The sequence below is a fragment of the Cavia porcellus genome, unplaced genomic scaffold, assembly GCF_034190915.1.
Source record: "Cavia porcellus strain 051 isolate PalLab524CR breed Dunkin Hartley unplaced genomic scaffold, mCavPor4.1 scaffold_23, whole genome shotgun sequence".
NCBI lineage: Eukaryota > Metazoa > Chordata > Mammalia > Rodentia > Caviidae > Cavia > Cavia porcellus.
Genome location: NW_026947506.1, coordinates 60,706,753 through 60,723,937, shown reverse-complemented (window position 1 = coordinate 60,723,937; position 17,185 = coordinate 60,706,753). Strand labels below are relative to the sequence as shown.

The window sequence follows — 17,185 nt, the reverse complement described above, 5'->3', positions numbered from 1 at the left end:
TTCTTCCTTGATGAGAGACCATTTGATTTGTTAATTTTCTTCTTGGGGAATGCAAACACGTAAAATAACTCAAGTCATGCTTTGTATAAATGGCACACATCTTGTTTTTCCCAGGACACAAATTGGTGCCCAGCCCATGCATGCTTTTGGTCTCATAAATGGGGCAAGGGAGGGGAATCTAGAAGCCCAGCTGGAACCCAGGCATCCTGACTCTGGGTACTGGGTTGCGTGGCCTCCTCAGCGGGATGTTGGCAGAGTCCATACCCATCTCCCAGGTGTCCACTCATCTTGCTAAACCTTGCTCTCAGTGGAATGAGTAACACTTTAAGACTCTGTGCCGCTCACCTGATTCTATTGCACTGAGATGCCGGGACTGGTGCAGTGATTCATGCTTCTTCCTTCCCGTGCATGGTGCAGAAGTTGAGGGTCAGGACCGCAGTGCCATGGAAAGTGGCCATCATGCTTCCCATGTGCCTCAGATCTGGGAGCAGCCTGCGCACTCTCCTTACCCCCACCCCACCCCAATCAATGAACACTTTCTGAATCTCCAGTCCCAGTGTTGGCAGCCCTCCTTGGGGCAGCTTCCCGTGACCAAGCCTTGTGTACCTTCCAACCCCTCGGTCGGGCTTAGCTGACTGTTTTTGTTTTTTACATATTTGGCTCTTCCATGACGAGTCCTTGAAAACCTATTCAAGTGGTGCAAGAACCATCTGTACTACAGACACCAGTAAATACATTTTACTCCCTTGAATTTAACCTCTTTCATAAGTTCTAAACAGAATGTGATTATAAATAAATGAAAAGTCTGAGCTACATAGTTTAAAAGCTATTTCAGTTTTAAAGTTCTGTAACCCAGAGAACAGTGTGTTACATTGTTTCTAGCTCATAAAACTGGGCTGCCTGTAAGTGTGGTCTTTACAGGATAATTATTGACTACAAGATGAATAAAAATAGACCCAGAAACTTGTGAGAAAAATCAGAGTAGCCCTAGTCTTACACATAATTAAATCTTCAAGAGAGTGGAACCAGGCTCAGACAGCTGGGCGACCATGTGGATTAAACTCCCTCATCAAATCGCACATGGGGTGTAGAAGTTGTTTGGTAAAAGGCACCTGGCCTTGTAATGTGCTGAGTTGGTCCTCTTGGGTTAGATGTTTAAGTTTTTCCAACTTCCAGAAATGTTTTCTATAGGAGATCACAAATCACCTTGCTTTATCTATTTGATGCATTTCTGATTTTTAAATGCTAAACTTTTAGATTGGATGTGAGGTAGATGTAAGAAGGCCTGTGTGTGTAGTTCTGTTTTGTCTTAGAGATCTGTTCTCCTACCTGCCTTGTATGAGACTCTGCACCTTGAACACTCCTTAAGATTAGGTGTTAACATTATCTTAGATCTTAAAAGCCAAATTACTGCCTCCGTTGACAGCATTAGCAGATTGGCTGTTTTGCGGTCTTTATATCTTCTGTGTGTCTGCTTTCTTCTGCAGTGTTCATCTTGTTTATACTGAAGTGAAAACTGTCATGGGTAAAACTTCATTGGAAAACTTCAAGAATACTTTGGGGGAGCTAGTCATGTGGACCTTGTATTCTGAGGAGCCTGCCAAGTCCTTGATATTCTAAGCTGTTCCCCACCAAGCATTCATGTTTGAACAACTGCCACCACTGATGAAAAAAGAAAGAAAAGAGAAATCCCTGGGCACTCTCCTTAAGCAGCTCAGTAGTCTTGGAGTCGCTGGGAACCCATAGGTGCCTCCGGAGATACCCGGATTCCTTGCCTTTAATTGCGCTCATCAGTCAGATAAGACAATTCATAACTACTTGGCCGAGCGTTTTAATTTTGTCTGTTAAATTATTCATGGGAAGAGCTATATAAATTTAGCATGAATATTTGATTGCTGGTGAATCCATAACCATAAACTATGCCAGCCTTTGATGATTCTCATTTATGTCCAATTAAAGTGTAAGGGAAGGTGGAGAAAATTTATTCTTCTTAATATGAGACACACCTTTCCTTGCAGACTTACTGACACTGTCAGGCAAACATTTGATGTGACAGAGGTCAGCGTGTGCCTGTTCTGATGGTTTAATAAGTGCTCTAATAATAATCTTCACCATTTGGGGGAAAAACACTGTAAGTCTGTAGTTTACAAGGGAGTTGGCATTTAGAGGGCTATGTGGTTTTCCAGGAGTTGCACAGGATACAGGTGCCTGAGATTGGATTTGTGTCCTGGTCACCATTGCCACCTTGATGCTTGTCTCAGTGAGCACGATCGGCAGCACCAGCCTCTGTGCTGTCTCTGCCTGCATGCCCACCTGTCACCAGGGCAGACTTGCTGTGCGGATACCCAGCGTGCCCCTTCCTGGTATGCACATAGGTACTCGTGGCCTTTGCCTGCTGTGTCTTAATAGGAAACAGTGCACAGCTTGCAGGCTTGTTAAGTGCGGGCAGCTAGATGTCAAATTGGTTACTCATGTAAACCATGGACTGTACCTTCTGGTAGCTGCTAATGATAAAAGTAGGGAGGGGAATCACAGGACAGACCAGAGACCTTTGAGTTCCTCTTGAACTTAAACGAAATAAACCATCCTACTCTGCAGGAGGGAAAAACTTGCTAAGTTAAAACAATGAAGACATGGAGCAGCTATAACAATAATTAGATTTAGAAATCCTGGAAATAGACAACCCCATAACATTGGAATTATTTTTACCCAAGTTAGGTAGCTTCCATAATGATCCTTCTAGGTCTGCATCCATCAGACCACAAATTGGTGTTAACTAGAATTATTACCCCATGAAAATATCAGGAAGCGCACGTGTGTATGTGAAGAAGGGTTGCCCTGAGCCTCATGTTACACTTTCTGAGCATTGCGGCCTCTCAGTGGGGGTTGGAGTCAGCATGGCCCATGCATTAAATGCGATGGTCTTGGAGCCCAGTGGAACACATCAGAACCCCTGGAAAGCTAAACTCACTTTGTCTGTAGTGGAGCCTGGAAGTCAGCATTTCAGCCCTGTTTCCAGGTGACTGAGGTGTGTGTGGCTTACAAATCACCTCTTGGATCCCTGTGTTTTTACAGCACACAGTGACGGGGTATTACACAGTACAAGTTCACTTAGTGACTGTGGCCTGGGCGCCTCGTCCGGGGCCCGGGCAGTTACAACCTCCCCCTATCCCATTTTGCCTCCTGCACTGCTGTGGTCAGTGGCACCTGCTGCCCACCTCCGTGGGATTCACAGAATTCATGGTGCCTGTTTGCATCTCCTTTTTGAGTTTAAACATTCGCATCTTAAATTCCCACACTTGGATGCCTCTGAAGCTCTGCCTGCTTTCTAGCATCCTGGAGGGGCCTCACCACTTGGCACTGGCATCTGCACCCCTCTGTAACAATGTCTGTCTCTGTGTTGGGTGTTTCTTTATGTTTTCAGTTCAGTTCCTCTATTGTGTTAATTTTGTTGGGGAGGGAAACCAAATAGTCCAGAGCCTGCCACACACAGAGTCTGAAGTCCATGTCTCAGGACTGCCACAGTTCGGTTACCATCTGTGTCCCATTCCGGATCCGTAGCCCCATTACGAGGTTGTGTAAGAAGCACTCATCTTCCAAGTGGTCCAGCTGCCCAGGAAAGACCTTAGTGGCTGCTCTTCTAGTAACCGAGTTTTACTTCAGTATGTGTGAGCGTGACAGTCCGCCCAGTGTGTCTGTTTTTTCCTAAGACTGCTTTTCTTCTGAAATACTTGGTGTTGGAGTTTGTTTAGGAAGCCCCTTGGGGCAAGCTGCTGTCATTCATGGTGAAAACTGGTCCCTGTGTGAGACGTGGTGTAGGGGACAGCTCTAGGTCTGCCTGGCTTTTGATTGACTTCTTCCCTCACTGGTCCCATGGAACCAGTTACCCCACAGCGTGTCTACAGAGACTTTTTGCAGAATCCTCCGCAAAGGATTTTTGCAGATTTTTGGTGAGTTTTGCAGATCACCAGAGCACAAAGCAGGATTTTCCTCTAAATTTTACCCATGTACTTTTGTGATGACAGGACTGTTTTCAGAGTTGCTGGGTCCCACAGAGGAGAAAGAAGGGGACACAGGACTGCCAGGGTCCCCAGGGAAGGGGGTGGCTGTGGTGGCACGGGGGCCCTGACTGAGGGCTGACAGCTCCTCTCCACCTTGGCTGCACAGGAGGAAGGAGCAAGAGGGGCTGCTGCAGGCTGAACCAGGGGCAGCTGGGTGGCGTGGCTTTGCCCTGAGACCTGAATTGTTCACAAGCAGGGGATTTCTCAGGAGAGACTTCAGGTTGAAAGTTAAGAGGGAAAGATGACAAGAAAAGGGGGGGAATCTAACCAGGGGAACAGGTCTCCTGTACCCCTCACCCCGCCTCCTCTGAGCCCTTTGGGGCTCAGAGAACCTCCTGCAGCTGTTGTCTTTGAGGAATTAGAATCTGCATCTAGGTATTAGGCTTCATGGCAGTCACTGGCCCATTTTGTCCCTCTGCTATCAGGAGCAAGATCAGAGCTCCATGTTGGGCTTGTGTCTTACGCCACCATTAAACATCATCTCAGAGTTTTGCCTTCTAGAGCAAGGACACAGGAGGACCACATGTGGCCCTTTAGGTGCCAAACTGAGCATGCGTGGTCTTCTGAAAGGGTCGCTATAGAAAAGTCACCATTAGAAGAGCCAGGCAGGTGTTGGGAGCCACATCCTCCTGCACCCACAGCCCACTCACCCGAGTGTCCTTTTCTGGCTGCAGGTGTCTCTCCCGTGGTGACTTCACCTCCACAAACCGCGCCTGCACTGGTCCGTGGCCACCGGCTGCTCCTGGTGCAGATGGCCGTGCTCCTGAGGAAGCAGCTGCTCTGCACGTGCAGAACCTGGAAGAGCACGGCCTGTGACCTGCTGCTGCCCGTCCTCTTCGTGGCCTTGGCCATGGGCTTGTTCATGGTGCAGCCTCTGACCACTGACCAATGACACCAGGCCACTATGAGAGGGCAGAGATGTACTTTTTCAGGTAAGAAATGCACTCTCCTTTACATTTCAAAACTTGTCCGATGGGTTGTGAGAAGTGTTTTGGACTGAGTGTGTTTCCCTGAAATGCACGTGTGGAAATCAGCTCTCCAGGGCAGACACCATACTAACAGGGTGCTTGGAAGCTGAGTAGGTCAGAAGGGTGGGTCCTTTGTGAGTGGGATTGTGCCCTCTGAAGAGACGACAAGACCAGCTGGAGACCGCCTTTCTTCCCTGTTGGGATATTGTAAACAAACATTCACTACAGCAATAAAATTTGGTAAAGACTTTAAATAGAACAAAGCAAAGCAGAAATGACTTATAAGAGGAGCAGTTCCCAGAGCCAGTCAGGCACTGAGAATTGCAGACAAGGATGTGAGCAGAAACCTTGTCTAGAACAACAGACACAAGGCACAGAAGATGGTTTCACTGCCTCTCACATGGTAGGTAAGATATTCAGTTGTGTACGGCTTGAGAAACCAGCCCCAGAGCTGCCTGTGACCAGCAAACCTCAGTCACCATGGTTATAGTTTGCATGGGCTTTGTGTCTTGAGCCCAGGGCGGGGCCTGTCCCAGCCATGGCTGTGCATCAGTTTTATTCATGACACTGTGGGTTCCATGTGAGTGAATCAGGTGCCTGTGACCCAGAAGAAGTTCCTGTGGAACCTGGCCTGGGACTCTTGGTCCCTGACTTCTATCCTCCAGGGCTATGGGATATGAGTTTCTGTTGCTGAGAAATCTCCCAGTGTAGAGTCTTTTGTGAGAGCAGCCTGGATGAAGACAAACAGCAATAGTTTTAATGTTCTTAAGGATTTCAAATAACAAACTTCTTTTTTTTTTTAATTTGAGGAGAATAAGGAAAAAAACACAGAAAAAGACTCCAAGTAATACAAAATTTAAAAAATAAACAGTAAGAAATCACATAGATTACGTATTCTCATCTTAGAAATAGTTGTTCAAGTTACAAATTTGAAGCATATAAAGTGGACTTTCAAAAACAGAGTGCAAACAGTTTTGTTCAATGATCCAAAAAACACTCAGTAATATGGTTATCTATCTTCCACACTTAAACATATATGCAGTTATAACCTTTAGATCAGTTTCTTTTCTTTTGTACAATGACAATTACACATTTTGGGTTTTATTACTCCCACAGTTCTTACTACTTTTTTTGAAGAGAGTAAAACCAAATGCAACATATCAGAACAGAGTCAGTCAAATCAAAAGGATGGACATAATAATGTAAAAACAAAATATAAGGTGATCAACAATAGTTACCATATTGCCTCTTGCTATTTTAAGAAGAATTGACAGTTATAATGAAATTGAACTAAACAGTAAAGAATAAAACCAAAGCATTGGAGACATTACAGGATTTTAAAAGAAAATAATAGTCAACCGGAATGGGCATTATAATGATTTTTATTGTCTTCACAGTTATGCCTATACTTCGAACTTGGTACTATCAAGCAAAGCAGAATAGAGGAAAATCAGTCAAAACAAGATGGTGAGGGCAATACAGGATTTCAAATCAAGTTAATAGGAAATCAGAGTAGGTTACTATAATGTATCCTGCTATTGTTTATTTATTTTTCTCTTAATTAAAAAAATAAAAAGAAAAAAGTAAATAATTTTAAAAAGGGGGATTGAGATGAAAGAGGGCATAACAACAGAACAGCGCAGGTCAAATCATAACCACTTAAGCAAAATAGTGTTTCACCACAAGATATCCTGACATAGAAATAGTTACCATAGTGTCTGTTTCCTTAAAATCTTTGAGTATAAGTTCTTATACTGTAGCACCAAACATATCAAGACACTGTAAAACCATTCAAGAGGATGACATTATTACAAGATATTTCGAACTAATTGACAGAAAATGAACAATGGTTTCTATATGAACTCCTTGTCTATAAAAGTTTTTGCTTATATTATCATATATAATAAAATCCAATAAGATACAACCTTTTAAGACCAGTGGAGACAGAAAAATACACGTTTGATGGGACTTCTAAACAAGATGATACTAAATCAGCACTAGCTATTAAGATGCCTTGTTTTCTCCAAAATTGCTGTTCCTACCTTCCAATCTTCTCTGCCTCATTTCTGTTAAGCTCTTTTTCTGTCGTTTGTTGTCAGTTTGTCTTCTCCATTTCGTTTTCTGCTCCATTCATTGTGGCCTCTCTGCCACTATTTCTGACATCTTGGTATTTTCCTTTTTTTAGACTATCCTGCAGTATTCTCTGTAGAGTTGAATTAGTGGTTGCAAATTCCCCTAGTTTCTCTTTATCTTGGAAGCACTTTGTTTTTTCATCAATTTCTAGGGAAAGTTGTGCAGGATATATCAATCTTGGCTGGAGGTTATTATTTTTCAAAGCTTGAATTATTTCCCCCCACGGTCTTCGTGATTTGATGGTTTGTGCAGAGAAGTCTGCTGTAATTCTGATGGGTGTTCCCTTGTCAGTGATCTGTTTCTTGTCTCTGATGGCTTTTAATATTCTGTGCTTATATTGGATTTCTGGAATTTTGATTATTATATGCCTGGGTGTTGCTCTGTTTGGGTTGTAGGCAGCTGGAGTCCTGTATGCCTCATAATATCTGAGTATCTTTACCATTTGTCAAATTAGGGAAATTCTCTTGGATTATTTCTGTGAATAGCTCTTGTAGTCCATTTGTTTGTGTCCCCACTTCTTAGTTTTTGTATTATTGCTGTTTGTTTTTTTGTTACTTTTAAGGTTTTTCATTTCATGCTCGCATATTACAATTCTGCCCTCCAGTTCAGATAATCTATCCTTAGTTTCTTTCAAGCTGTTATGCCAGTTTTCAATAGAATTTTTAGTTTCCTGGTAATCTCTTTGAACCTGCTTTAAGTATTCTATGTTTTCTCTGTCTTCTCCATGAAACAATTCTCCCCCCCTTTTTTGTTCTTCCATTCCACCATCTGTTTTTTCTTGGGTGGTGCTTAGCATTTCTCTATTCTACTTATGTCTTGCTTCAGGTCATTAATAACTTCATTCCTGAACTCGTCTATGAGGCTCTGGAGATAGCGCTTTATGTTTATTGGTGCCGTGTCTACTATTGCATGTTTCTCAGGATTGGGGCCCGAGGACCCTTTCTTGTTGCTCCCTCTTCCCATATTCTTTGTTCCTTATATTTAAGCTTGTATAGGAGGCCCACCTTCCTTCCCTGTTGGCCACAGTCTGTTTGAATTGCACCGGCTAGGTGTTCCTGCCCACCGCAGTGGCACCAAGGAGACACAGACCTGGGTAGCCTATGGTGGGCCTGTCCCTCCAGGTCAGCCTACCTCAGGCTTCATGGCTAGGGTGCACCTCTAGGCACTGGGACAGCAGCATCTGACAGGCCAGGCACTCTCCACCAATCCCACTTGAGAGGGGGATATGTGACTGAAGTCACTGCAGCTTCTCGTTCCTGGTAGTCTGCCCGGTCTGAGTATGTCCTCCACTGAAGCCTCCTTCTCTATGGAAGGGTCCCGGTTGGCTCACTCACTACGGGTTGATGCAGGGCACCTGGCCAGTCCTGCTCTGAACTCCTTTCAACGCTTTCCACTCCGAGCTTTTGCACCTCTTTCCACGATGTGCTGACCGGGATGAAACAGCAGCTGCAGGTAATTCAAATCTGTTTCCAGTGGTGCGGGTCCAGCTTCTGTGCTGAGACCTTATCTGTGCCTGCTATATCACCAGGATTGCGTTTCCAAGTGGTTTCTCTTAATTTAGTTTGTTCCTGGGTCAGCAAAGAATATCCCACCTTGCCTGGGACTTCCTGCCCGGCACCATTCCTAGATTTCAAGTGCGGTTTCTCAGAGAGCCTCAGAGGCTGCTGCTATCTATCCACCATGTTCTTCCGGTTCCCAAATAACAAACTTCTAGTGTGAAGGCTGGGGTAACAGAGTGGTGGTAGTGTTTACCTTATTCGTGAGAAAGCACTGGCTTTTATCACCAACACGGGAAAAAAACTACTATGAACACTTTCCCTATTTCTGAGGTCAGAATTTGCAGGAATACGTTTTGGGAAGCCTTTGCGCCTTTTAGGCTGCCTCACAGCAAATGTGTAGACCAGTGGGGCCACTGGACCCCTGGCCAGCATGCAGCTGGCTCCTCACGGTGACATCACAGAACCCCTGATGAACAGGACGTGAGGCCTGGCATGCACTGCCTTCCAGGCCCTGATCAGGAAGTCAGAGGCCAGATTTAGGATTTCAGCAAAGTCTATAAAGTGTGTGCTCTCCTCCTCTCCCCAAGTCACCTGTAGGCTGACAGCAGGTTCTGCACACACTGCTCTGCAGAGAGCCTTGTGCCTCACACATGGAAGCTATAAACATCTTTCAACCAGGGAACATCAGGGTTTGCCCGCCAGAAATCCAGAAGAGCCCAAGTTGAGCCACCAAAGAATCAACTCAAGACCCTGCCAGAGCTGTAAGTTTATAGATTTGGGGTCGAAAGACTCTGAAGGAGGGACCTCGATCATTCATTGATACCAGTAGCCTCAGTTTGGCTGAGTTACTCCAGATCCAGCCTTCACTACTTTCTCTTGAGAACTAATTCAACACCAGGAGAGCAGCATGAATCCCTTCTGAGACCAAAACCCTAAGGATCCAACTATATTCCGGCAAGACCCATGCCTTGAAGGTTTTATCACCTTAGCATCCCCAGACTAGGACCAGAAGCCTGGCACATGAAGTTCAGGGAGACCCACTCAAACCGTTTCCAAACCATAGCAATATGCAGAGAAGCGAGGCCTGTCTTGAGAGAGTTCACATTCAGGTTGCCAGGCAGATGGGGGGTCTCGGAACTGTTGTGAGATGCTTGTTGCAGCAGTTGTACCTAAGTTGCAGGAGGTACCATTTGAGGGTGTAAAGGACGACTTTTATAAAACCATGGCATCTGTGAGAATCTGCAAAGGTCAATATGTATTTCCCAGGCAAACAGGAAAGAAAGTTTCTTCTAGAGCAAGGAGTGGGAAAGTTCTTCTAGAGGGTAAGCCGGAGAAATGAGCGCAGTTCAGGAAGTCTCGGGGCTTCCTGAAGATGTCATGAAGCATTTTAAGTAGAAGAGCCCCGCTTTTTCAAACTGAGAGGAGAGAAGTTAGGAAGTCTTAAACTCTAGGGTGTGTTATAATGGGGCTTATTCTTACAGCCTCCAGGCATGCAGGCTAGTTTGGAGCACTCCTCCTGATTCTCTTTCTTCTTCTAGGCAACTGTGATATGTAAGATTCCTTCTTTATCCTTGGAGAGGAGAATTCTTTCCTTTTTGAAACCTTTTCTGCAGCAGACTTGCAGACTTCATTCTTTACTGAGATCAAGCCAATTTTCCTCTATTGTTGATATAATCATTTCCTCACATCCATTTCCCCTTGTCTCTTGTTAGAATGCCTTTTTACATCTCATGCTATGATCTCCCAGTCCATCTTTCAAGTTCTTTATCTTGCCTTGAAGATTTCTTTGTCTTTCCTTTTGTCACTGTGATATTTCTCCCGTGACACTTTTTGTATCTCAATGGTGACTACTCATTTAATTAACATTTTTACTTTTATATTCACAAGGCTGTCCTTTCTAGGTTTAGAAAGTCTTATGCAGGTGTATGAGTCTCAACTCTTTCTCATCTCTTAAGTAGTTTTTGTTGTTAAATTGTGTATTCATCTGGTGAGTGTATATTTAGTAAGCATCTACACTGAGTGTTCCTAGGATGCCTTGTTCCTAGGATGGTGGTCCCCTGTGCTGCTTTGTCAGATCTGATAGGATGTCACTGTGGACAGGAGGCAGTTCTCAGAGCTGGAGACAAAGCACACACTGCCTCTGTTGGGCACAGGTGGTTGAGGGACCTTCCCCCGTGTAGCTGAGGCTCCTTTCTGCTTTTCATAGCTTCCTTATTTCAGAAACGTGAAGGCATCAACTCCTCCGATAAATCAGAGGAGGCCAAGGTCAGCATCACTGGAGATCTGCAGGACTCTGAAGGCCACCCTTGTACTCCAGGATTCAGCTTATAATCACAGAAGTGATGACCTAAACAACCTCCACCTGATAGATTTCTCCAAAAGCCTAAAATGATGGTGAACCTTTTTGATCTTTCATAATACAAACAGTTCGCTAGAGGATGGGTGCTGTAGGTCACCACCACTGTCTGTCCTAAGAGTTCTCTGGGTGTTTACCAAGACCAGAGCTGTCTTGCCACCTGCATGGATGTTGTGAATACTTGTAATGATTTATGTCCCTGTGACACAAACAGGGCTTGTTGCACTAGGGCCCCAAATCAGAGCAAAAAGATTTTGTATGGAAGCCGCCCTTCAATCCATCCACAGATGACTGGAAAGAAACACGCTGTTGCACAAATGGAACACTACTGTGGCCTAAAGAAGGATAGGCACAGCCATTTGTAGGAAGAGGAAGGCACTCAAGACCACATTAAGTGAAATAAACCTGACACGCAAATTTAAATATCACATGGTTTCTCTAATGTGAGAAACTCAGATGATAAAGAGCAGAATGAAGGATAGATAATAGGAAACTACTTACCAAAGGGGAATGGATCAAGGAATGGAGGGACAGGGAAAGGAAGGGAGGGGGAGGGGACGGACAAAGAATGCAGCTGTGATGCACACGCACCAGCTCCGCTCTGGGGAGGTAAACTTTACAATGCAAACATGGCCTAATAAAAAGTAGCACAGTATTTGCATGAAATGTTCCTGCGACTTCCTGTGTGCCTTAAACCATCTCCAGATGACTGTCATGTCTGGTACGATGTAGCTGCTAGGCAAACAGCTGTGCTCTGTGTTGTTTAGGGAATGGTGACAAAGGTCAGTTGTCCACACCATGCAGAGACTTGGTTGGGCACACAGAGCCATGGATACAGAATGTTTCACGTGCAAATAGTTCAAAAACTCAGAAGTCTGACTCCTCTCTGGATGTTCCTACAGCTGCTGGAGCCCCACATTGAGCCCTGAGCAGGTTCCTCTCTGCTCACTTCCCTTTTGGAAGCGCTGAGGGAATCCTCTCCATTGAGATCCCTCAGCGGTCCGGGCTGAGCATTACGTCAGCCCTGACCTGCGGCAGCACGTGTGTCCCTCTGTGGTCTCCAGGAGTGAGTCCGCAGAGATCCTGATGCTGACATAAAATGGAACAGTACCTCTTCTTAGGCTTCCCAGCAGCCTGGGAGCCTGGTGTAACTCCCTCTTTAAAATTCCTCCTTGGCAAGTTTGGGAGTTAGGGGAAAGTTTCAGTGCTGATTTTCCCTCAGCCTGGGGGGGGTGATGGACTCTAGATGAGGGGGACAAATACTTCTTGCTTTCAATCAGTGACATTTGCCACAGTGCTGAGTTTTCTGAGTCCCTGCACATCACAAGATGTGTCACACACATGGGCACCCTGTGGGCTGTGTAGGAAGCCGGCCTCCGTAACACAGCCCCAGACACCAGCCTGGCTGTTCCAGCATGGCTTCCCTGCAGCTCTGCTGCCATCTCCTAGTGTCTGTCACCTGTCCTGTGGTCCCTGGCCTTTGCTCCTCAACGCTAGGAACTTGTACACGCAGCACTCGAGCAGTTTCTGGTGGATCAGAAAGCGTGCATTCCAGGAGCTACCATCATGCATGGATATACATGTTGCATTGCTGTGGTTGGCACCCAGCCCGTGTCTGCTGAGTGAATGAATGCATGAATCCCTTGGCCCCGGGTAGGGAGGTCACATTCCTGTCCCTTTGTCTCACCTTTTCCAGTGGGTTCAGGGAGCCACTGGAAAATCTCTATCCAGAAAAATCTCTATCAAGCTTAAGACGCGCCTTTGAGTCTCACTTCTGCTGTTTTGGGAGTGTAGTCAGTGCTGGGATCAGTGGAGACCTGCCTGAACCAGCTCACAAGCTGAAGGTCCAAACCCCATGGGGCACTTAATACACGCAATGGAGGTGTAGGGTGTGGGGGGAATTCCACAGGGAGGGGAGTCTCGCCCGAATCTGGTCCCGACACCTCCCAGGACCAGGTAGTAGGAGACTGGAGAAAGAAGGGAGCAGAGAGAGTGATGAGCCGAGGGGACAGTGGAGTCGAGATGGAGACGGCTGCAGGCCCTAGAGTAGTGGGCTCCTGGCACCGTGACCTGAGTCCAGCGCAGCGCTGTGGTCACTGCCATAGCCACAGGTGACCGTGTTTGTGCTGGGGCACCTCCTCTGTGCTGTGGCTAACGTGGTCCTGCCCCAGGCCGGGCACAGAACTGTGTGATCACTCTGACCATTGCAGCTCGCGAATGTCCCCTTGGTGCCGTCTTGTGTCCCATGTGCCTGGTTGGACACTGACACTGTGTTTACTATCAACAGCCTTGGTGGCTGGTCTTTCGGAGTGCGGGTCCTGGGCAGAGCTCAAGACGTGAATGAGAGCGCCACAAAACCGAGAGCGCCACAAAACCAAGACCTCCAGCAAAGGTAAGAGTGCTTCTCCCCTTCTCTCTGTTTTAGAAAGTAGAGAGATTAAAAACCCAATATAAGCCGAGCCCAGCGGCATAGGCCTACAGTCTCAATGCTTTAGGAGGCTGAGGCAGAAGGATGGCAAATTTGAGCTCAGCCCGGGCAACTTAGGGGTGACTGAGACCCTGTCTCAAAATAAAAGGCCTGGAATGCAGCTCAGGGTGAGGACTGGTTCCGTGTCCAGTAACAAAACTAACATCGACGTCAACAGCAACAATCACAGCAGCAGTAACAGCAGCAGCAGCAGCAGCCAAAGGTGTTTCTCAGCCGAGTTGGAGGCAGGGACAGATGCCATCCCAGGCTGGGACTGAGGCTGCTTGTGTGTAAATGTCCCCTTGAAAGAGAACATTGATCTGTGGTACTTTCGGGGGTTTAGAAATAGGACAAGTGGTTTACTGCTCCTTTATGGTCAGAACAGGACCAGCAGATGTGACGTGAGTGGGAAGCACGCCTCATGTTCAGTGTTCCCATAGTCGCATTAACTGGGTATGTCACTCTTACCCCCTGTGGCCTAGGAACATTTGTATATAAACTTGAACTCCTCATCTTAAAGGAAGCTGAGTGGATACAACTGACACACAGACAGAGGCAGTGACCCAGGACCGCTCTTGGGAGCCCTGGGCAGGGCTCTCCTGCACATTAGGAAATTTCCTGAGGGCCTTGCAGAGAGGAGGTGGGAGGGGTGGGACTGTGGGATCGGGGGATGTCAGACTTCACCTGCAGGGACAGAGGCTGGAGAGCAGGTCTTCCCAGGAGAGAGATTAGCACAACCCAGAAGGATGGGCAGAAATGACCTGAGCAAGGCTTTCAATCCTCAGCCCTAGGGAACAGTGTGGTGATGCCTGGGCACACACTGGAGAGGACAAGGGGACACTGGAGAGGATGGTGTGAGTTTAGCTAGGGCAGCAGTGCAGAAATGGCCCACAGCCCTGTCTTTGCTTAGCCCGGTGTGGTGCCTGCATGCAGGTTTATCACAAGAGCTGATGACACAGGGACATCTCCAGGGGCCCAGAGGCCTCTCTGTGCTCCTGCGGGGATGTGCACCCTCCAAGTGGGCTTGCGAAGTTGAGCAGGATGAGGACCCACACACCTAGAGTTTCACCCAGGGGATAAATTTCCTACAGGCCCTTCCTGGAATCATCCCTGACCAAAACCTGCTCAGTCACACTTGGTCATTTAATCCCAGAAGAAGATTCTAAATCACAGTGCAGAGGCTTAGGAAATCTCCTCTTCAGCTGAGGTCCCTGCAAACTGCTCTTCCTTTCAAAGCAGTGGAAAGACTCACAGCTCGGTGTGAAACTGGCATCATTCATACCTTGGAGAAAAACCATTCCTGATGCATTTGCTTTGTGTTTTGGAGCATATTGCCCACCATTATTGACACAGACCTAACGTGTGGAAGGAATCTGTTTATTTCCTGGGTGCACATTTTGACTTTTCAGTCAAGTCACATCCAAAGCCATCTTAATTACAGTAGATGGCCGCATCTTAGTTCTGAGGGTAGGTGTCTTTCCCAGGGAAGGCTTGGGGCTCCCAGATTTCCCCAACACCCCTTCTCACCTTGGTTTAGGCAGCCCTTCTGCACCGAACCAGCTGTGTCCAAGTGCGATTTCTGCAGTGTTTCCTAGTGTCTGATGTCTTTTGCCAGGTGCAGGCTTGTGAATGAGTTGCATGAGGCTTTTTCCGTAACTCAGCTTTGCAAGTCATGTTTGGGGTTCTTGTTGGTGCAGGCTGCCCTCACTGGGATTTGGAGAATATTGGGGGAGCCGGAAGGAACACCCTGCAAGCTCCAGGCCTCTCTGCCCCAGCAACATCCCCTATCACCATCCTTCTCTCAGAAATCTTAACAAGTGCTCAGAGCCACACCCTGGATCTTGGCTCTGAAGCCGTCCGTTGACTTTTCGCCTAGGAATCCCCAACCCAGAATTACAGCACACATGTTCTAGTTCAAAGTTGACATTTTAGGTAGCTATTTTATTATTTATTTAGTTAATCAAACTCAGGACCTTGCCCTTTCCAGGGAAGCACTTGGTAACAGCTATTTTAATGCTGCCTAGTACGGGGCACCAGGTTATAGTTGCCCACAGCAGTTTTCTTGGCATGTTTTTTTCAGCATTCCCACAGGTTTTATCAACTACCTCTAAATTCATCGAGTGTCTTTCGGTCTGCTACTTGTGGACCTTGAAAGCAGCGATGCCCATTCACAGCTTTTGTGACCCTAAGGCACCTGTTAGTGTTCTCATTGCATGTGTTGTCTCTCACCACAGCATTGCTGTGTGACAGGGATTGGGAACCTCAGAGGCCTCAGCACTACACACCATGTATTCAGCAGCCTGCAAGGTTCGGCAGCGGTGGGCAGCCGGGCCACCTTAGCTGCTAAGATCTGTGCACATACAAGGTGGAAGTGGATAGGTCCCAAGGGGACCCTTGCATGTCCAGAGGCTGCATGCACAGAGGTCAAAGTGGAGAGAGAGAAAAGGAGAGAAGGAGAGGGAAAGGGGGAGAGGGAGAAAATAGGACAGAGGGGGCAGGACAGAGGATCGCTCAATGAGATGGGTAGGTTTCCTACAGGGAGAGTTAATCGTTGGCTTTAAACCAAGAAACACAGGTTTCAGATGGTCACTCTGAAGGACAGTTCCCTTGCATGTCTGTCCTGTTCATGTAGGACATGAGGGGCTGAGTATGCTGTCCTCTCCTGTAGGCTGCATCTTCCTGACTTCTCCCATAGGGTGGAGGTCGCCAGGCTGGATCAAGCAGGTAGGGGAGCCGGGAGGAGGCGAGGACTGGAAGCTGGGCAAGGTCCAGCTTGGTGTGAGGTGGGGTTCGGCTTAGCCTGTGTCCTGACTTCTGGCAGGGAGACCCAGCCTGTGCTCTCTCTTGGTGAATCAGAGGCCCAGGCAGGACCGCAGGACAGACACGGGCTTGTTAAACCCGTGCCAGTGTCACAGGCCAGGGGCCAAAACCAGTCCGGTGGCAGAGCCTGGTTGGTCTGGAGGGGCATGAAATGCGCCTGACAGTGAGCATGGGAAGCCCAGGGACAAGAAGGCTTCTAGAGTGGGGCCCTCGGCCCAGGAGAGCAAGGAGGGGCAGGGTGAGGAGGGTGACCCTGTCCTCCCAGCTTCCTACCTCCCCAGCAGCCGCACCTCCCTTTCTGTGGGCCACTGTGCTGTGTCACTGTAAGTCAGAAAGAGGTCATCGGCTTTTAAAACAAAGATTAAAAAGACTGAAACAACACAAGTGGAGCAAACAAAACAAAATATGAATGTCTTAGTCCTCAGGCTAAGGCCAGCATTAGTTTTAGGATTTTTTTTCCCCTCCAGCTAAATATTTAAGAAGATCAAGCTGTGTGTGATGGCTCATGTTTGTAATCTGTTTTCCTGAAACAGGAGAATCCTGAGTTGAAGGCCTGCATGGGATACACAGTGAGACTGTGGGGAAGGGTAAGTAAAAAGAATTAGAATGCGTTAGGTAAACCTGGCATGGTGCACACCTGTAATCCCAGCATTGGGAGGCTAAGGCAGGAGGATCACCATAAGTTGTTTGAGGGCAGTCTGGGCTATATAGTTAGCTCAAGGTCTGAACTGCATAACAAGAACCTGACTCAAAAAAACAGAACAAAAGCAAAAAGATGTGTTAGGTACATGTACCAGCTCCCCACGAGGAACGTTATCCTTTTGTACTACAAGCATGTACTAATCAAAATAGAAATAAGGCAGAGCATCTCAAATGGGGTC

At 46.9% G+C, this 17,185-nt stretch overlaps 1 long non-coding RNA gene across 1 annotated transcript; it reads left to right on the top strand.

The window, feature by feature from the left end:
• The first annotated feature begins 4,741 nt into the window (after positions 1–4,741).
• On the top strand, positions 4,742–16,893 carry LOC134472402 (uncharacterized). Its single transcript, XR_010042208.1, has 3 exons — positions 4,742–4,993; positions 13,305–13,409; positions 16,838–16,893. It is a non-coding gene; the product is annotated as an uncharacterized LOC134472402 (long non-coding RNA).
• The last annotated feature ends 292 nt before the right edge of the window (positions 16,894–17,185 follow it).